Source organism: Zosterops lateralis, assembly GCF_965231275.1.
Source record: "Zosterops lateralis genome assembly, chromosome: 5".
Lineage (NCBI taxonomy): Eukaryota > Metazoa > Chordata > Aves > Passeriformes > Zosteropidae > Zosterops > Zosterops lateralis.
In genome coordinates this window covers 55395204-55415629 of record NC_139766.1, presented here as the reverse complement: position 1 = coordinate 55415629, position 20426 = coordinate 55395204, and positions in this window count along the sequence as shown.

Genomic DNA, 20426 nt, shown 5'->3' with positions numbered 1-20426 from the left:
ATCGAACTCTTCTGCTCTGAGGTCAGTGTTGGTTCAGAAGCAGGACTTTGGGCTTGACACTGGCTGAACTCCTGGACTCCACACTCCCCACCTCAGCTCTCCCGATGCCTCTTTCCTCACCATCATCTCCACTGTACATGCACTTTTCCCCAAGAAAATGCTGCTCAAACAGTATTGCATTTACTAATTAGGATAGCAGTTACTAATTAAGTTTAAATTCCAATGTACCAATCAAATTTTATTTCCTAATTGTGCTACATTATCACTAATTAGAATAGCAGTTTTTACTTAATGGATTATATTTAAATTAAGATGTCTCCATCCAATGTTTTTTCCTACTTACATTTTAACTAATTGGTACTGCAATTATTTAGTTACGTTGAAATTGAAAATATATCAGGCTGGTAGGGAATCATATGATGGTTTGCTTACGTCTGTATGATACTAGCAGGAATGATTAAGATATAGTCCAGTTAATTAGTTCTGGAATCAAAATAATTTCCTAAGTGTTTGAATAAGAAGTGAGTCTATGCTAGTCCCTTGCCACAGCATTAAGGAGGAGCTTATTATGGGCTCAGTAAAAATCTAACATGGTTATGGGTACTAATAAGCTCAGATTCTATCTGCAAATGTTTGGGCTTAGCTTGAGGAGTGTAATATACTTATCTTTAGGAATATCCTTACTGGTCATCCCGCATTTCTGAATAAAAGTCTTTTGATTCCTACTTGTCAATGCTTTACAGATTCTGAGATCCTGTGATTTAAGGTTGGAAGGGGCAACTGGAGGTCATCTGGTCCAACCTCCCTGCTCAGGCAGGTTTCCCAAGAGCATTGTGCTCTGGATTATGTTCAGATTGTTCTTGAATATATCCAGGGAGGAGACTCCAGAACCTCTCTGGGCAGCCTGCTCCCATGCTCTGTAACCCACTCTTGTTCAGGTGAAACTTCCTGTACATCAGTTTCTGCTTGTTGCCTCTTGTCTTATTGCTTGCCACCACCGAGAAGAGTCTGGTTCCATCCTTTTGATATGGTCCCTTGAGTTAATCACATACATTGATAAAGTCCCTCTCAATCTTCTCTGATCCAGGCTAAACTGGCTCATCTGCATCAATCTTTTCTCCTAAGAGAGGTTTCCTAGTCCCCTCATCATCCCTGTCACTCTCCATTGGACTCACTCCAGGAGCTCCATGTCTCCCTTGTCCTGAGGAGCCCAGCACTGGACACAGCACTCCAGAGGCACCTCACCACGGCTGAGCGGAGGGGCAGGATCACCCCCCCAACCCACTGTCAATGCTCTTCCTAATTTACCCCAGAATACCATTGGCCTTCTTGGCCACCAGAGCGCTGCTGGCCCATGGATGACTTGTTCTCCACCAGGACCCCCAGGCCCTGAGAGGTGCTTTGCAGCAGCTCAGCCCCAGCCTGTGCTGATGCCTGGGGTTATTCTTTACCAGGACCCTGCACTTTGCTGAATTTCAGACAGTTTCTCCCTGCACATCTCTCCATCCTGTCGAGATCCTACTGAAGGGCTGCACATCTCTCTGAGGAATCAGCCACTCCTCCCAGCTTTGTGTCATCAGTGAACTTGCTGAGGAGGACTCTGCTCCTTCATCCAAGGCATGGGTGAACAAGTCAAACAAAACTGGAACCAGTATTGACCCATGTAGTCCACAGGCCTCCCAAGGCCCCAGGACCCTGTTACACTGATCACAACCCTGAGATATGCCATTCAGGTTGTTCTCAATATACCAGTGCTTTTGTGATGGTTATGAGAAAAGGGCTTTGAAGTGTTACCGACCATGCTATACCCTATTCTGTTACACCATCCAAATAGATGTTGGTAATGGTGCACAAACACAAGACTTATGCCAAATGCTGAGTATTAGCAAAGAAGTAAACAGATAACTGTCGCAATCCAGATCAGAGGCTTATTACCAAGCTAGCTAGAGCACGGAGAGGGAATCATCACTGGCTAAAGGAGTTGTGATTCTTGCTCTCTACTAACTGACCTTAAAGCAGCATATGGGGCACTACGTTTCAGATTGCAGCAAATGCCATGACATGGGGGTTTTAGTGCCACAGCCCTTCAGAGGAGCACAGTGTGCAAGCTGCAGGCCACACTTGTCCTTCCCAAGTGCCAGCTGACCCTCACTGCTAACAACACCTCAGCTCAACAAGAGTAAGGGACTCTGTTCTTGGGAGCAGTGCACATGTGGAAGAAGAGCTACAGCCTTGGAAAATCCCTGTGTATTTTCTTTTTAGTGCCATTGTGAATCTAAAGAGGAATGGGATGGAATTCCTATGGAAACTCTGTTTTTTATGATCTAACATATAAATCTTGACTTCTTGAAACCAGCCAGGCAGTTTTGTAACTGCATCATAACAGAAGAAAATATCTGGGAAAAGAAGTCTAAAATGACTTACTACCAATTTCATAGTTGCAATATTATTAAGAGAAGGTGAGGGTAGGTATAATGATTCAACTGATCTATAACAGGTTAACAACTTTCCTCATAATAGGTGATATTAAAGAAAAACAAGCTATATTAAATAAATAAATAAATACATGAGATAAAATGTGGGTTAAGTTAGAAGGAGAGGTTATGGGTGCTTCACAAACAGAAGGTCCCATTAAAACGTATCATTAAATACAAAATTTTGTATCCCTGAGATTTTAAAAACATTTCAGCAATATCAGTTCACCTCACTTCCCCACCCCAAGAGGGTAAATTTCAAAAAAAGGCTTGTATTCAGCAATACCTTCTCGTTCCTCCCAACCTATGTTTTCTGGGCTTTACAGAAGTAGACTGGAACTCCAGAGATATCCATTAAGAGAAATCCAGTCCTTTCAAAAAAACTGCACCATGTAAAGATAAATGCAGAATAAAAGATATCAGAAAGTCAGATTGTCCTCATATTAAAAAAGATGGAGTTTTGAAAGTCCTGTAACAGCCAATGTCCTCAAAAGCTCCTGGTGTATTCAAAAAGAACAGAAAATGTCAATGGAAAACTACTTAATAGAGGCAGAAGGATCAGTTTGAGAGGTAGAAGATGATAAGCCAAGCTAGCAATGTATGTTTGAGAGACTGATTGTGTCCTTCATTGTAATGCAGCTATAGACATGAAGGCAGATGCTGTATGATTATTCTTTAACAGTGAACGATGAGGGGATTTTATCCATTTTCTTTCTAATTTACTCTGACTTTGTAAAACCGTGGTACTCCTAGCTCTGCTCCAGCATGCTAAGGACTCCTGTCTGTACAACGTGAACAAATGATGAAAGACTTGGGCTGTATTTTTCCATTTGTGTAACTTATTTTAAGGCAGAATGTGGAGTCTTTCTCCCAACAAACTTGGATGGCTTTTAGAGTATAGCTGCTTTTGACTGAAATGGGGAACCCAGCTGAGAGTCGTGGCCAGGCAAATTTCTCAGAGTTGGGTGAGCTCCAAATGGAAACTACAAATCTGCCACTGGGTGAATACCCAAGGGATGCAAGCAAGCATTTGTGGGCTACTCATATTTAATATAGTATACACCTGCAATTCACTCTCTGGCTTAATAAGTGGCAGAAATGGAGGGGCACCTTGAGTTAGGTACACAACTGGTAAAATTGCATGGAGATATCCTGATTTACTGCAGTGGCACCTGTGCTGTATCAAAGAAATGATTTCATGTCCTGAAATCCAATATCCAACCTTTGATGCTTACAGGAGGTGCCCTCAGCCAAACCATGTAAGGACCAGTAGGAACATTTCTGATTGAGTTAGTTGCTGTGAGAATATGATCTCATGCCATATCAGTTTTTTAGCTATGTATTGCTTTTAGTGATGTTTCCACTGATTTCTGTTTTCTTAAACTCATGGGGTTTAGCACACCAGCTTTGGATGGAAAAAAGAAGCAGGTTCAGACCATTGCCCTCTAAGTTGCAGTCATCCAAAGAGAAAAATTGCCCTCATTCAGACTGAAAAATAAAAAGAAGACTTAGATGAATGCTGTAGCCATAAGGCTGCATGCTGGAAAAGCCTAAATTTTGTTTCGTATGAAGGTGAGGGAACCTAAGACGATGGGATTCCATTTTTACAAAAATTACCCACTGGGGTCCGGTCATGTTCCACACTATGGCTCAAGACCTTCAGACCTCCTATGAAATGTGTACAAGCTTCCTGTCTGGTCAGGTTTATATTCAAAGCATTATCAAAATCTAGTGTACAATAGTGCTCATGCTTTCTTATATAAAAGCATGGTAGGCACAACTGAGCATAAATGGTATGAAATCAGTAGGGAAGCATTACTGATAGAGGCTCTGATTGCAAAATCTGAACTTCAATGTACTATTTTTGTTCTCAGTAATATAAAAGACTTTAAAAAATTTACAAAGCACGGGGTGTGTGTGTGTGTAACTGTGATAATTATGATAAGCTAGTTAGCAAAACTGAGGACCTGGTGTTTAAGTTAGACAGACTGAGTTTACACCAAATTTCATTTAATTGTAATTCTGGTGGAGAAATATCTTCTGATCCTTCTATGAAATCTTCCAGCACAGCCCTCACCCCACACAGATGGGAATTCATTTGCTAAAAGGACAGTTGGCAGCAAAGACCATCCTGAGCACTGTGGGCTATGTCTCTTCAGGAGACATTATTATGGCAAACACTCCCTCTGTGCTAAGACATTTAAACAGTCTTCCCGGCAATGTTAAAAATGTAAGGTGTGCATGATTATGAAATATAACTATACAATGACTTCCATATTTAAAAAGCAGCAGAATGTTTTCCAGCTGTGGCCAGTAAAGTGTCAGAGTATGATATTACTCTCAGCATTCATTTCTGAAGGCAAAACTATTTCTGCTTCCCTCACTCCCTCTCTGAAGTGCTCCCCTCCACACCTGGTGATCTCTGTTGTTTGATGCAAGTCTTCATTATTCATTAACTTCTGAAACTGACTGAGAAATCCAGACCCTGAAAGCAGTGCAGCACTAGTGAAAATTCTCCTATTTCTTTCACAGGGACAACATGTTTATAGGTACAATCCAGATAAAAATCTCCAGGCCAGTTTTGCTGAAGATAAGAGAAATATTCCTCATAGGAATGCAGCAAATACCTGCCAACTTTCTGACTGAGCAGAAGGTCATAAAGCAAGTATAACTCAGAAAAGCAGAGGCATATATAAGGATCAGAATGAGAGGTGAGAATTAAAAGCAGCTTTTGTAAGTATGGGAGTGGAAAACAGCTGAATAAAACCAACTCAACATTAATGCTAGCATGGTTTTCTGCCTAAGAAAATGCAAAGCCATATGTGTGGAGCAAAACAAAATGGCTGCACTGATTTCCAGAGCTGGAAGAAAAGCCGAAGGAAAAGGAAAGGAAGGTGAGTTGGGAGCAGCAACTACTGGATGCTGCCAGGATATCTGAGACCGTAAAGAATATAAGCTGTGAGACAAGAACAAGAGTGCATTGTGATGTGTTTGCCTTCAGTGAACACTCAGAGTAACAACAACACAATTCTGTGGATTGAAATTCAACCTGTGACACAGCCTAGTCACAGATAGGCCAATACTTCTGCTGTCATGGTTAACAGATGTTCTGTCCGAAGGGGCCAGGAGCCATCTGCTTATGTCCTGATCTACAAAGCTCCACAATTTGAGAGAAGAAAAAACCTGGGAGCCTAAAATGTTGCCTGTCTTGTCCATTCAAAGTCTGACAAAACTTGCCCTGGCACCCTGGCAAGAACAATTTCTCTGGGCTGCCCAATCCACTACTTGATTGTAGCTGCACTTCTGTAGATCTGTCTTCATTCTTGCTTTCTGATGCTGAATGCTTGTTCTTCCTCATACTTGGTTTATCTCTGTTATTTTGGACTCAGTTATATTGTATTCTCCATGGTTTCCTTTTACCAAGTGTTTGTGTTTGCCTTGCTGCTTGCTTAATGATTTTTGAAGGTCCCTGACCATTCCTGACCACTGGACAACCTCAGGCCATCCTTATTGCTCAGACTTTTGGCCTTGGCTGCACCTTGTTTAAGGTATTGGATTCTCTTCTGGGATAGAAGGTCGTCTCTTAATTGCAATCTCTCTATCTACTGTAGTGACCCTTATTACAAAATTCCAGGAGCCATATCAACTTAAATGGGTCAAAAGAAAAGAGTAGAGAAATGAGAGGCACCTGCAGTAGTTTGAAATTAGATGAAAGGCCCACAAGATCCAGAAAGATGCATCCCATCTTCTTTCTAGCTGTCAGTTCTGGCAAGGACTTTGTGTAACTAAGTCTCAGCAACCAAAAAAATGAGCATCTTTTTTTTTGTGTCATCCAGTGCTTGTTAATGTAATACGTGTGCTTTGAGTGTTATGATTATTTATTATTAAACTAAGGGAAACATTGCATGAGTCTGTCAGACTTTCAGGAATAGCTTGCACTCTTGCACATGCCTTTCCCTTATGTACAATTTGGCACCTTTGAGAGCATTGTTTTTGTCTGTGCTTATTTTAAACTGAGAAGCGTAAAGAAATGCAGTACCAGTCACAGGGGGAAAGGGAAACCAGTTATTTATAGCATTGAGCAGCTAAGTTTTTAGGATGTTTATGAGCATGTTTAGTGGCAAGCAGTGCCCTAATTCTGTAAGTGCTCAAGGACATCCTGCACTTGACACACTAGGTAAGGGCTTCTCTTGGCCCAGTCTCCCCCATGCCACCAGGGTTGTCTTTGAAAGGAGATTTGTGCTCAGAACAGATGTGTGAGCTACAATTCTGGGCTCAGGCATCACTGGATCTACCTCGAGACAATCCAAGACCCATCTGGATGCCTCAGCACAGCTGGCAGCTTCATGTGGTGGCAGGATGGCAAGCCCATGGGGAGGAGAGCACCTTCTTCTCCATCTGGATAGACAAGATGGTCTGCAGAGTGCAGGAGGGAGGGCTTGCCTGAAGTTGTCTGTTGTGGGGATGGTTGTAGATAGGAGACTTTCCTGAGAGGGTACAAGGCTACATCATGCCAGGTAACTTCTGAGCTTTAAAAAGAGGACATTTGTCATGTGAAATAATCTATGGAGACATTGTAGCAAGTACTCATTAATTCTGTCAGGTTAGTTAGGTTCTAGCCATCAGAACCATTTCCTATTTTTCTGTCTTATTTCCCCTTCAAGTACAAATTTTGTTTTATATATATATTTATTTTTTTCCATGAGAAATGTTTTTCTAAGATGATCCACACATATGCACTGTAGTTAGTGTTCAATTGATCCTGTTAGCACTATGAAGAAATGCTGATCCTGACGGACACTTTGATGTGCTAAACTAAATCCCAGCGGGCACAGGTACCAAGAGGAGCCCTGCAAAAACATGACAAAAAGGTCATCATAATTAGCCAGATTTTTTTTATTGTAATACATCAATATTTGATTAGCAATAAGTGTTTCCTCTGATCTCACTTGCTTCATAAGACTGAAAACAAAGGTAGGTTGGGATCTCTTTACTAGGCTAGTCTCAATCTCTTTTTGAACTCAAGGATACAAAGCCCTGTAGCATCAGTGGGAGGTAAGTTATGCCAAGAGTAAACACTTTTTTACAATTTATAGCTTATAGGTACTAGAACAACGTAGGACTTGGAGCTGTGTTTTACCAGAGGGTATCAGTTGTAGCCTAATTTCACAGTGCCATGAAGGTTTGGTTGAGGAAATATTTGAGAGAAATGCAAAATCAGCATGTGAAAGAACTTTTAACAGCATAATAGAGTGAATGTTGGTTTTGCCTTTTAACACTTAATAACTCTATGTCACATGTTATAGTCCACACTAAGATGTACAGATGTTCATCATAACTTGGGGTACCTGTAGCAAAGTTTCATACTTGTCATGTGAACATATCATGGGCCTGTGATCCGTTCCACCGTGATCTCATCTCTCAGATGAGTCTTCCAGACCCATTGGTTTGAAGGAATGGATCCCAGGCACATAGTGGGACTTTTATTTTCAGCTTTTAGCCTACATTAGATGTGAATCTACAACTATTGCACTTTAAAAGAGAAAATTCAATCAACAAAGTTTATAAAAACATTTCTGCCTTGTATAGGATGTTGTTGCAGAGGGTTTTCTTTCTGACCAGCAGCATTTTGTTGCCTCCTCATTGCAAAAAGAACTGCAAAGTTCTTTTCTGTGTCTTCGAACATTTTTTTTCTTTCATTTACTTTAGTGTCTTCTGGACTCTCCCTGCCACAGAGTGCTAATACATCTTTGCCCTGTGGCAGCAACCCCTCACTGATCATGCACAGCCCTTTTCAGAGGGAAGGAAAAGCTCAGAGAACAGCAATTGCACCTCAGCAAAAATGCGTGTCCCTCTCTGCTTCCCCACATAATACTTTGGAAGACTGAAGGTAATAATAATAATAATTTTAACCCATGTTATCCACTGCAGACCTACTCATGGTGAGCAACAGGTTTAATCATCTTAGCTGCTGTTTGTTTGTCCATAAGTTATCTAGGAGAGATTTTGTCTGCTCAACAATAATAGTGTCATATATATGTGACAGTATTTCAGTCTAACTTCTGCCTTATAACTAATGGTTCAAATATCAATCCACAGCCAGTTGTTTTGTGGTTTGTTATAAGCTCTATGTTGCCTGTTTTGTTTCCTCTTGATGGATGCAATTTTTTTTAGTTAAGGACATAAATAAATCCCACATAATCACACAATGACTCAGCCACAAATATGTGTGGTTTCAGAAATGTTCAGAGCATTTTTATTTCTTCTTATGGGCTGCTGAATAACTTACCTTTGCACTAAAAATCACTGCACACAAGGGTTTTGGAAGTACATTCAGAGATTTACTCCAGAAAATATTAGCCTATTCTCACTTTTTTTTTTTTTTTTTTTTTTTTTTTTTTTTTTTTTTTTTTTGTTTTCTCTTTCTCCTTGTCAAGTCCTAACCACAGCTCCTCAAGATGAAGCCAGCTATTTTAAAATAATTAAAAGTTTCTGCTTTAGCATGGCTTCCATTGACACCACATCTGCTTGAGCGTGGTAGGAAGAAGCTTCAAGCCAATTAAAAGGAGATGGGTACATTGTACAGCTCCCTTCTCTCTTAGTGAACTTTTGACCAAGAGGGCAACGTATTGATGAATTTCATTTCTTCCTAATCTGCTTGTAGTCTGCTTGATAGCTTGGGGCTTTGCTCTCTTCTGTTTCAGTACATTGACCCTGCTCTTCAGAAAGCTGTGGGTTTGAGGCAAAGATTTCAAGTTATTACAAGATGTTGAGAACACAGATCTCTCCTTGGCTGTCTGCAAGATGTTTCCTGAAAGTTGACAAAGGCTCTCACCCCAGACAAGAAGTAGCAAGGTATTATTTCACAGCTTTTAAGGTAGTAACAAAGAGTTTCACTCAGCACTACATAGATGAATAGACCAAGTCCTTCAGGGTGAATATGTGAAAGGGACAAACTTAAGTGCACCTGGGGGCTGTGTTAGTGGAAGACACGAGTTGTATGAGGCTTTTAAGAGCTGTTCTTCAGGCAGGTGCTCATGTGCTGGTCAGACAAGTCAGAGGTCCCCTTAGGAGTAACTCTACACGTATGACAAGTAAAGGACATTTCTGTACAAATCTGTTTCTGGGATCATGCCGCAGGTATTTTTGCAAACATCTCAAGTTGTAATTTTGCCAACTTCTCTGCCTGTTCTGTAGTGGTTTGTCTTGAGCAAAGTCTAGTGAACAGGGTCAAGGACCCAGTGTTGCAGGATCCACACTGCAGCCTGCTCGCTATTATGCTAGACAAACAAAATGGGTTTGCTTTTTGTCCTTGAGCACTGGTCAACAAAGAGTGTTGGGCTCAAATAGCTGTTCCTTGAATAACCAGAAGAGGTTTTTCACTCATTTCTGCTAACACTTGGGTGTTCAATGTTAATTGAGATATGCAACAGCAGAACAGGACCACAAGATCACTTCTTGTGAGCAGAGGATGATGCTAAGAGGAAAGCAGTTTACATATCCTTCAGGAGAAAAGCAGAGCAAGAAAAAAAATGATCTTCTTAAACATAGCTACAAGAAAATACCTGACACCTACATCTTAATATTGGAAAAGTCCTTTGCTGTTCAGAGACCGTACGTTCAGGATCTAAGTGACAGGTGGAAGTAACATTCTGAAACTAGTACACCATGAATTTCTATTTCCTTAGGAATTTAATATTTATAAAGTGGCTTAGCTTTGAATTGCTATGACAGTATCACAGCATTAAAAGACTTGCCTGTCCTGATAATATAAATGTAACTGCTTTCCCCAAGAGCATTTCTGACTAGTCCCTGTTCCAGACTATTTTATTTTTTCTTCAGTTATGACACTTTCCACACATACAGAATGTGTCTTTGTGGCATGGAAAAAGGTAAGCATGACCTTTATAAAATAAAAAATATTCATTGCATCTGCAACAAAGACTAAATGTAGATGAAGTCGAGAGACTTGTATTTACTCAATATCTGGAAGACAAATACTGACCAAATCTTTTTATCACCAGTACGCCACTCCAAGTTAATCGGAAAGACAGAATGACATCACAAAATCTCATCAAAGGGATTTAAGAGATGTCAGTCTGAGTTCCTAAACTTACAGTGAATTTGGCACCTAATTTTTTTACCTAGTCTTTGGACTTTCAGGATAATAGAAAAGAAATAATGGAATGGATAGGATAATTTAGGAAGAGATTGTGTTTGAAACCACATTATCAAATAAATCACCCTCTGTGGGAGAAAACAATAGAGTGGGACCTTGATTTTACCGGTTGGATAAAGATAAGTATTCAGACAGAGACAACTAAAGCTTAGGAGGATAATAGCCTGTCCATCGGGGCAATGCTGCCAATTAATGTAAATAGCAGCTTATAGATCTCCTCAGTATTGCCATTGGGCATGCTGAGAATATTATTAACACCTTTGTGGCCATCTGTTATTATGGAATTAGAGGGGCAAAAGGAAATAAGAAGAGAGGATCAGCTTCTCATTGGAGATGCAAGGGTTTCCTCTTACTTAATTAAGCAGAATTTTTTCAGGCATGAAACATGGAAAGTGTCTGAATTTATTTATTCAGGGACTCCTTCACAAACATGCCACATTTTGAAACCCTAGATCAGAAGAGATATTCTTCCAAGAGGAAAGCATAATTTATGCTCCTTACAATACATGGCTTGAACAGTTTGTTAATGTTACTACTTCTTCCTTCTAAGTCCATTAGTGTTTCAGATGAGGACAACTGTCTACTCCTCACCTGGACAACCCCATAGAATATAAAAAAGGATAATGTCCTGGAGGCTGTGATTTGTGGAAAATTTGCCATTATCTTGGCTCAGCTCAGCTTATCTGTTTGAAACTAAAGGGAAAAGAACTTCCATAATATTGCTCATTATAGGCAAAGGAAGATTGTGCCCAGAGCTAGTTAGTAGGACTGATTATAAAAGTATTGTGGGTTTTTTTTTCAGGAAGATTATTTTTTTCCCCTGTGGAAAACAGTGTATTAGAATGTTCTAGTGGGAAACAGAAATATTGTGTCTTAAATCCACAAAGAAATTAATTTATAAATACTTCTCTTTTACCTTATGGAAACTGCAATTCTGGGCTAAACAGGAAAAATCAGATATACAAATTACTTGGCTTGATCTGTGTAGCCACTCTTGACTCCTGAGCAGGGAGGGAGGTCAGTGGCATCACAAACATCCTGACCATGGTGCATCATAAAAATGAGCTCAGAGCTTTTTCTGCAGAAAAGAATGACAACCCACAGCATTTGAACCATAGAGTGTCAAAAACCATACAAAAATCATTACAAAATGCACACCTTTTCTGGTTTGATTAAAACACCTAGTTTTTACTGACTGTTTTCTCTATGGAAAAAAAAAAAAAAGAAATGGGAACTAGGTGCTGTTTGTGATCAATAATACCTAGCTTAGTTCCTCAAGTGATATACACAGGTGTTTTTGCATTTACTGTTATCTGATCGAAGTAGAAATACCAAAAGACTAACAGAACATGCCTTGTATCAATACAGTAGCAGCTGCAACAGCATTGCAAAAGCAGTGGAGAATTTTAGAGTGCTGCCAATAAAGTCTTTTCATCTCAAGTTTGAGCTTACAGAATGTTCTGACTTGTACAATAATCTTTTCAAAAGGCATCTCTGAAATAACACTCACGATTAATGTATTCTGGAAGAATCTGTGTGACTCCTGGTTTCAGTCCACTCCCAAAATCTAGGTTAACAACTGAAAAGGGTTCCAGCTAAAAAAATTTAAGCAGTCTTAATAGCCTTATGAAAACAAACTACAACGAAAAAAGAGCAGACATATAACAGCGTAAATTCCAGGTGACAAAGATAAGTGCATCGGCCTGACTGACAGACTGATGGTGGGAAATGCTTCTGCCCTGCCTGTGTGCCCTGCCATGAGCAGCTGGGGCCACTGACTGCAGGTGAGGATTTTGCAGAGGGTTGCAGTGAATGTGTGTTTGTAAGATTCCACAGCCTCAGCTTTCCACTACATGACCTAGTGATGGGCAGATTTGCCCAACTGCCAGCAAAAGGCAGGGTCTGCCAAAACAGCACTAGGGAGTTCTTATTGATATATGTCATTTTTACTAAGACAAAGAAATGAATTTTGCAGGGTGCTGGCCACAAGCCTGAGAAGATTGAGGTTGTCCCCTCACACCACTAATGAGAGCACATCAATCAACACCATGGCTAATTGGCTCCTCAGCCCACTGCTTCACCTTCCTGGCAGGTAAGGCTCTCCTCCACCCTCTTGCTATTACTCTGTTCTGAATTTCATTTCTGGTGTCTGGTTTGTGAACAAGGATTGCATCATTGCATCATAACAGCAGTTAATTAAGAATGAAAACCCACCCAAATCGATTACAACAAATCAAATTACTCTTAGGTCAAAAATGCAGCAATGACTATTGCAGTGAAATATATGAAAAAGCTGTCTGGATGGTTCAGTATTTATAGTGGCCAGCATCCACAGTCAATTCCCCAGTATAACAGGAAACAAACAGCATGTGTGAAATGATCTCATCTCAGCAGGGTGCTGATTTTATGAGCACTTCTGTTGGTGCTTATCTTCAGACATGTAGATAGATCTACATGTGATCTAAGCATAACAGGTTTTGGAGACAGCAGGAGGAGAAGAGCCCTGAGTAAATGCAGAAGGCAAAAAGGGGGGGAAAAAGTAAAGGAAAGAGAAAACTGTTGGAGAAAATAAATAGAAAAAGAGTTAAAGGGCAAAAAGGTCCCTTTTTTGGTGGGTTTTGTTAAGATTTTTTGTTTCATTTTTCTTTCCCTTTGTGAGTGAGATGAACTGTCCCCTAGTAGCATCGTTTTTGCATGCAAACTGTGTTCTCACACATGTGGTCTGATGGTGAAAGAGATCCCAGCAAGGCTTGTGATGTGAGAAGAAGGGGCAGGCTCAGATTGGAGACAGAAATGAACGTTTTGGAGAACCAAGATTTTCACGGAGGCAACATGTAGAGGTGATAGAGAAGGCGGGAATGCAGCACTTCTTTAAGCCATAGCCACAGGCACAAATAATAAGACATAGGATATAGTACAAGGCTTTAGAGTTGGTCTCTGCTCAAAACAATGCATGGTATGAGGTGTGGCTGGTAGAGATGCCTACTGTTCTGTTCCCTTATAGACTTTCACTCACATAGAAGTACTACCACCAGAAGGTAAATTAAAAGAAAATATTTAATGTACTTTACAGATCTTTGAGGGTGAAAAGTTCCAGCAATGAACCATTTTCAAGTTCACCTGACTGCTGATTTTGCAAAGAAGAGGCAAAGAAAGACAGAGGAAAGATGAGCAGGGTTCTCTTCAAGAGACAGGTGAGTTTGGGCAAAGACTACAGGGGGAAAAGGAACGAAAGAAAGAAAGAAAGCAGGCTCTTGCAAAGGGGCTGGGGAGGTACTGGGATGCCAGGGATGGCTGTGGGGTAATGGTACAGAGACAGTGGGATTTATACCTGCAGATAGGATACCTTGATGAGAAATGGTTGTGTTACCACAGGGAATTTCTGAAGCTTTTTACCAGGAGTGTGTTCTTAACAGCACTGAAAATATGGCTGGATGGAGCAGATGACAGCCAGCATAAATCAACAGAGGGCAGCTAATTAACAACAGTAAGGGACACAGCCCAGTATTTCAGCTGTTGTAAGGTGCTGTGCTTTTTCTAGCAACGGGGTTAAGATGCAGTGATGAATTGACACTGTTTAAAAAGTTTCCTTGTTTTTCTTCATATGTCTGTTGGAATGGGCTGGGCTGGTCCCTCTGATTGATTCTCTGAAAAGTAAATGGGTTTGGAGAGCTCTGCCTATATTGGGGGAAAATCTTTCCCTAATGAGAAAGACCCTGAAAAAGCCTTTTTTTTTTTTTTTTTAAATCTGTTTGTTGAGGATATGAGGCTGTTCTGACATTTCTTTCTATGTCTGACTCCCTCCTGTCCTTCCCCAAAAACATATTTACAAACTGCTCTGACGCATACACGTGTAAGTGAGGTGACAAATGTGTTAGCATATTGTTTTCATGGGACCTGGGGCACAAGCAGGAGCAGGACACCAGTGCTGAGCTTTGTTTGGAACATGTGCTTTGCTAGATACCAAAGAATCAAGTCATAAAGTTGCTGCTGCCTCTGCTTCCCAGAGCAGAACAAGAGCAAAAAAGTTACACATTTATTAGGGAAAGAAATTAGGATTATAATGAGGATGATGGAAAAGGTGTGGGCTGTCTTCTCCAGAGTTTCTTCCCATGGCTGAGGGAGGGCGAGAAAGGATGCTTGACTTTCCTTGAATAGTAATGCCTAGGAGCCTCAGATAAAGCTCTCATTTAATTTTCTGTTTATACATCAGATGGCTGCAGTCTTCATAAGTCTTTGATCATCCTTTCAGGAAAAGTGTTTATTGGGGGCAGGTTGTTTTATAAGGCTGGTGGTTTGTTTGGTGTTTTGTGAGATAGGGAGTAGCAGTGTCCAGAAGATCAGATGTGCTGGGGATTTTAAAGAACAATTGGACTGAATGTGCTCACGAGTGCAGCTCCTAAATGCACGTAAATGTTTATGGAAGAACTTCAGACTAATAAACACAAAGTGCTTGTTTGTTTCTTTTCTTATAAACAAAGAACACTAAAGGAAAATTAATATGATTGGAGAAAATAAGGATATGAACTCGAACAGCTTGCTTCAGTAAATGGATTTTGTCAGCTTTAATGTACGTGCCAGTGACACTTCAGGTATAAATGAGGACTTGAGAAGCTCTTAAATCTGAAGATGGAAGCTGATGAAACGTGATATTCTTCCTGTATTTAAATTAGGCTTAGCAACTACTAGATGATCACTTAAACCCTGTCTGATTCATCATTTCCATGTCTTAATAGTCCTTAATTTCTCCAGCTATTTTGAAGGAATTTATTGCTATTGTCCTGTTGAGCAGCTTCATTGAATTAATTTTTGTGTTAGCATTGTTAACTTTGGATAAAGGTAAAAAGATCTCTGTGTAAAGATAAAAGATGACCATATTTTGCAAACAACAAATAAAGAGAGATAAACCTCACATGCAGTATAAACATTTCAAAGTAATTTAATAATAATTCTTTTTGCTAAAACAACCAAACAGTTTTTTTTAATCAAGTATTGTGTTATATGTGTATTGCCTTTATATGATATCTTTATGGACAACTGAAGATTTTCCAGACCTGATAAGTTTATTTCACCTTGGGCTCTGCTGATTGTGAGACCTTTTATTTTTCACAGATATTTTCTTTGTGTCCATAACACTATTCATGTCTCTGAGGAGAGGCAGGAAGGGGGTAAATATCTGCTACAACCTAAATGACAGCATGGTTTGTTCGTACAGAACAAAAGCCTGAAGTTTTTCAGCATGCAGTGAATAGATCAATGTGTACTTAGAAGCAGAAAGAGCCTCCCTGGTTATCCAGGCTCATCCCTGCAGGCTGTAACTTGTGAGTGATTCAGCTACCTGTCCTTCTGGTAGAACTTATTTTTCCCTTCCTTCAATTAAGTCAGGACAGGGGACTGTTTGAAAGCACGATGCTTTTTCACTGCTTTGTGGAAACAAATGCCTGTTGGCTGACTGAAAGTGTGTTTGGGTCAGCCCCTAGGGCTGCAGGTGCTGCACACAGAGATGTCAGTCTGCCCTGTTTAATGTCTCTCCCACCTGGACATTGCTGTACCTTCCACCCTGCTTCAGCCAAGGGCAATGTGGCCAGCAAATGATGGCTGCTCACACTGTGCTTAGCTGCAGTATTGCCCCAGTGGGGAGAAGGAGGGTAGGTGAAGGGCTCTAACCTCTCCAGACAGCAGAACTGCTGCCAAGAACTGATGTGCTAATAAGTCCAGGTTCTGGGGCCATGCTCACCCTTTTGAGGCAAACAGTGCACACCCAACACAAAGGAATTTTTCATATATGCATATGTAAATCTGCAAGCCAAGAGGATGGAAAGAAACTTTCTCTCTGACATGCTTACCTAGGAGCAGGATCTGTCTGAGGCATTGGCATACTCTACCAGAGAAGCATGCCTCTTGCTTGGCTAAATAAAATACAGGAATAATTCCTAGTGAAATGTTTGGGCCATTGTTCAGATCTGAAGCACTTTTTATTAGGCCCTTTAATCTGGATTTAGAAACTACAAACTCCTTGGCTTTGAATGTCCATGTCTTAGAGGAAATTGCTTCCCCACCTCCACCCTCTGATCTCTCCGATCCCTGAATATCACTGTATTCCAGGAGAACTGGTTGAAATTTCAAGTTGCTGAAAATAAAGATAGGATAGTTCTGTGTTTGGCACAGGCTGTGGGTCACCCAATTTATGCTTCATGCTCCCTAGGGAAGTGGCAGCAGGTGTCCTTTGCCTGTGTGACAGAGCTGGGAAGATGAGATGCTCTTAGTCCTGAAGAATCCAGACAAGGAGCCAAAGATAACTGAGGATTTTCACCTTGCATTCTCTGTACACACTCTCCCAATGCTGTAGAGAGAGCTTAAAGCAGGGCTAGATGATCTGGGTTTGTGGAGAGTCAAGATTTAATTCTGAGCCCAGCACAGGGTGCATGAACCACGTTCTTTGCTCTGTAACTATTTCTAATTATTAGATCCATTCACTCCTCTTAATCTACTTATTAAAATTACTAGCTTAGACTCCTCTGTTACAGAATTGTTCTGGAAGAAGTCTTTTATTTGCAGTTGCTTAACATTAACAAACAAATTACCTGTCCCTGCTCTTTGCAATGATAACCTAAGAGCGAGGACAGCATTTGCCATAAACTGCTCCTGTGCTGGCTGCTTTCAGTAAGACTGTCATCAGATTAAAGGATGAAATGAGGTTCTGCTCTGACAGCAGGAGGAGTTAAAAGAAACTGGCTTGTAAACAATGAACAGTTATGCTGGGAATTAACTTCCAAGGAGAAGAAAAACTCCTTCAGAATATAACTAGGTGAAAATTAATGTTAGGCAAATGGATAAGGTTTCTCACAACCATGTCCAAGTCAACCAGAACGTTTAATTTCCCTTGTCCATTTTGCAGCTGAAGTTTGTACTTCTCTTCCAGGAAAATTCCAACTTGTCAAGTTCCTGCTCAGTATAAGCACATGGATTTTATGGCCTTCACAGTATCGCCATTGCTTTTTTTTTTTTTTTTTTTCCTGTTTTAAGAGCAGAGGAAAAAGGAAAATTGTGAATAAGGAGGCTAATTAGTGAAAATGGGCTTAATTTGGAAGCCACAGGTACCTCTTTTATAAGCTTTTGTTGAGCCTGTGCCCACAGTAAATTTAAACAAGCTTTAGAGAGATGGTAAATCTCTGTTTGCTATGGCCTGCTTTAAATGGGGAGCTTTCAGCACTACTTTGCTCATAGCTAAGGGCACAGATGAGGTAATAAAACCAACAAGTCCTGGGAAATACCCACTCAGCTGTGAGAAACATTTCCTTGAATCCCTTGGTTTTTTGGATCCATATAAAACAGCTTTTATTGTTTCAATAAGATGCATGGTGGCTACATCACTGTGGGTTTTACACAGGCTGTTGTGAGATTTGATTCCTCAGCTCTCTGCTGCCTTCTGTCTTGACAGTCAGACATTTCAGGCCTCTTTCGAAAAGAATGTAATTTGTTATCACAATTTCATCTTGCAGATCCTGGCCAGCCTAATTGTGGAAGGTTTCATTGCAAGAATTGAATACTGTTCGAACTGAACCGCCCCAGCTGAATGAAGCGTGACCTTGTGTACACCTCTCCATTGAGCGGGAGTCACTTAGGTGAATTACTATTAAAACAGGAAAAATCAAAGCAATGCAATCACATTTACAAACTGTGTTTGATGGAGTGTAGCAATGGGGAACAAAGCGACATGGACCCCCTCATGCATCCAAAGGAGATGGCTTTATTGTAAAAATCACACCCTTTTTATACCTTTAATCTCTTCTGACATAACTGAAACTGAACCCAGACCTGACAGAGCTTAACAGAAGGAAGGCAGCGATTGGCTGGCCCAGCTGCAGCGCGGCTGTCCACACGTTCTACCATCCAATCACCTTTCTGCTCATACCTGCGCTGTCCAAACGTTCTACCATCCAATCACCTTTCTGCTCCTATGCTGTCCCTCCAGCCAATCACAATCTCAGATGACTCTCTCCTCCCTCCTGGCTGCCCCCGCCCCTCAAGTGACTTCCCACTGCCCGGCCCCAGCTGTGCCTTTCCCACGGGGCCTTCTGGGGAGCATCAGCCTGGAACACTTTTGCAATTGTAAGCCAAAGCCTACAGGTCCCCCCTCTTTTTTAATTAGGCAACAAAAATCTGCTAGGAAAACCCCAAACAATTCCTGAGACATTCATAACAGTGGTAACAATAACAACTATAGCAATTTCTCAAAAACTGTAATATAACATATAGGCATATAGCATTGTAACTATATACATACAGAATCAGGATGGTGTGACAAAAGGCCATGCACACTGTGAGGGAATCCACTTCACTTGGTGGCCTATAGAGACACAGGCATAACCTCTACCCCATGTCAGCAAGTCCAGTGGGTCTTTCCATTTTCCAGTCAGTAAGTCCTTTATAATCACAGGAGGTTTGGGATGTGCCTTTGTGTTGAAGGAATACTGCCTTTTACATGCTGTTTGTCCTGTCTCATCAAGATTTAAAAAACAGGACATGTAAGGCCTTGGTTAGTCTATTGTGGGGACACTCCAACTTCCCTTCTTTTTTTTTTTTTTAAATATAAAGGCAGTGTCTGTCATTCCTTCTGCAGGACCCTTTGTAGAAAGGAAGACAAACACAGCACAATGTATAGAATAATTATTATGATGACACACATCATTTAACTTGAAAATAGCTTGTCTAGTGGGAGAGTGGGGAATGCTGGTATTGTACTCCATTGCTGCAAGAACTTACAAACTTTGATGGCATCTGGAAGGCTTAGAGTGTCAAAACAGGTAAGCCAATGCCAGATAGCATCACGGGGTTTTTTTTTCAGTGTGAGCAGTTGCCAATATGTTGGAAAAGCATTTGCCTAAAAAGAAGTCCTTAACTTTTTAAATGCAACAGCTTTTGTCAGAAAACAGCTAAGGCTTAACTTGGCCCGTGAAAAACTATTTGGTAGGCAATTACAGAATTGTATGTTTAGCAATTTATAGAAACATTTAAGGAACTATGTGTCCCAACTTCTTGACAAAGAAAAACAAATGGTCATTTAGAACACTAAGTAATTTGAACACAACTTTTTTTGCATAGTTGTTATTTTTTGTTATAGGGCTAAGTAAACCTGTGTGGAACTCTTAACTCTGTAAACAAAAACAGTTATAACACCTAAGGCGGATGACTAAACAAACCCTTTAGTTACTAAAGCTTTGAGAGAAACCATTTTAACATATGTATTGAAATAAACAACAAAAAGTTGAAATTTGTTATACAAGGGGAGATTACCCCTCTCCATCCCTTCATTGAGGGAATTCCCTTTTAAAATGATCGATGCAATCACAGAAAAATCTTCCTGTCCTTGTGTCTGAAACCCAGAAATGAGCTGCTAGCACAACGAGCATCTGTTGCTGGTTTCAAGTCTAGGCTGGAGTCGCTGAGCTCTCTCCCATCTTCCCAGAAGTATTGTGGGGGTTGCAAGATCTTGGACTCTTTGCTGGCAAAGAGTGTGGGCTGCGACCACAGCCAATTTGCCACAAGCTCCCACAAGGTTCAGCGTGTTGCCCTCCTTCATGGTGGCTTCTCTGCATCTTACTACAACGCCGCTGTTCTGGGCAGAAAGCGCAGTATCCACTTGCTCATGGCGTGGGAACTCTGCGCCGAGGTGGTTGACTGTGCAAGGATTTTTATCAAGGTAAGGCAGCTCCGCAGGGCTTGGGTTAATCTCAGGGTCAGGCAACTTCACAGAGTATGGGTGGATCTCA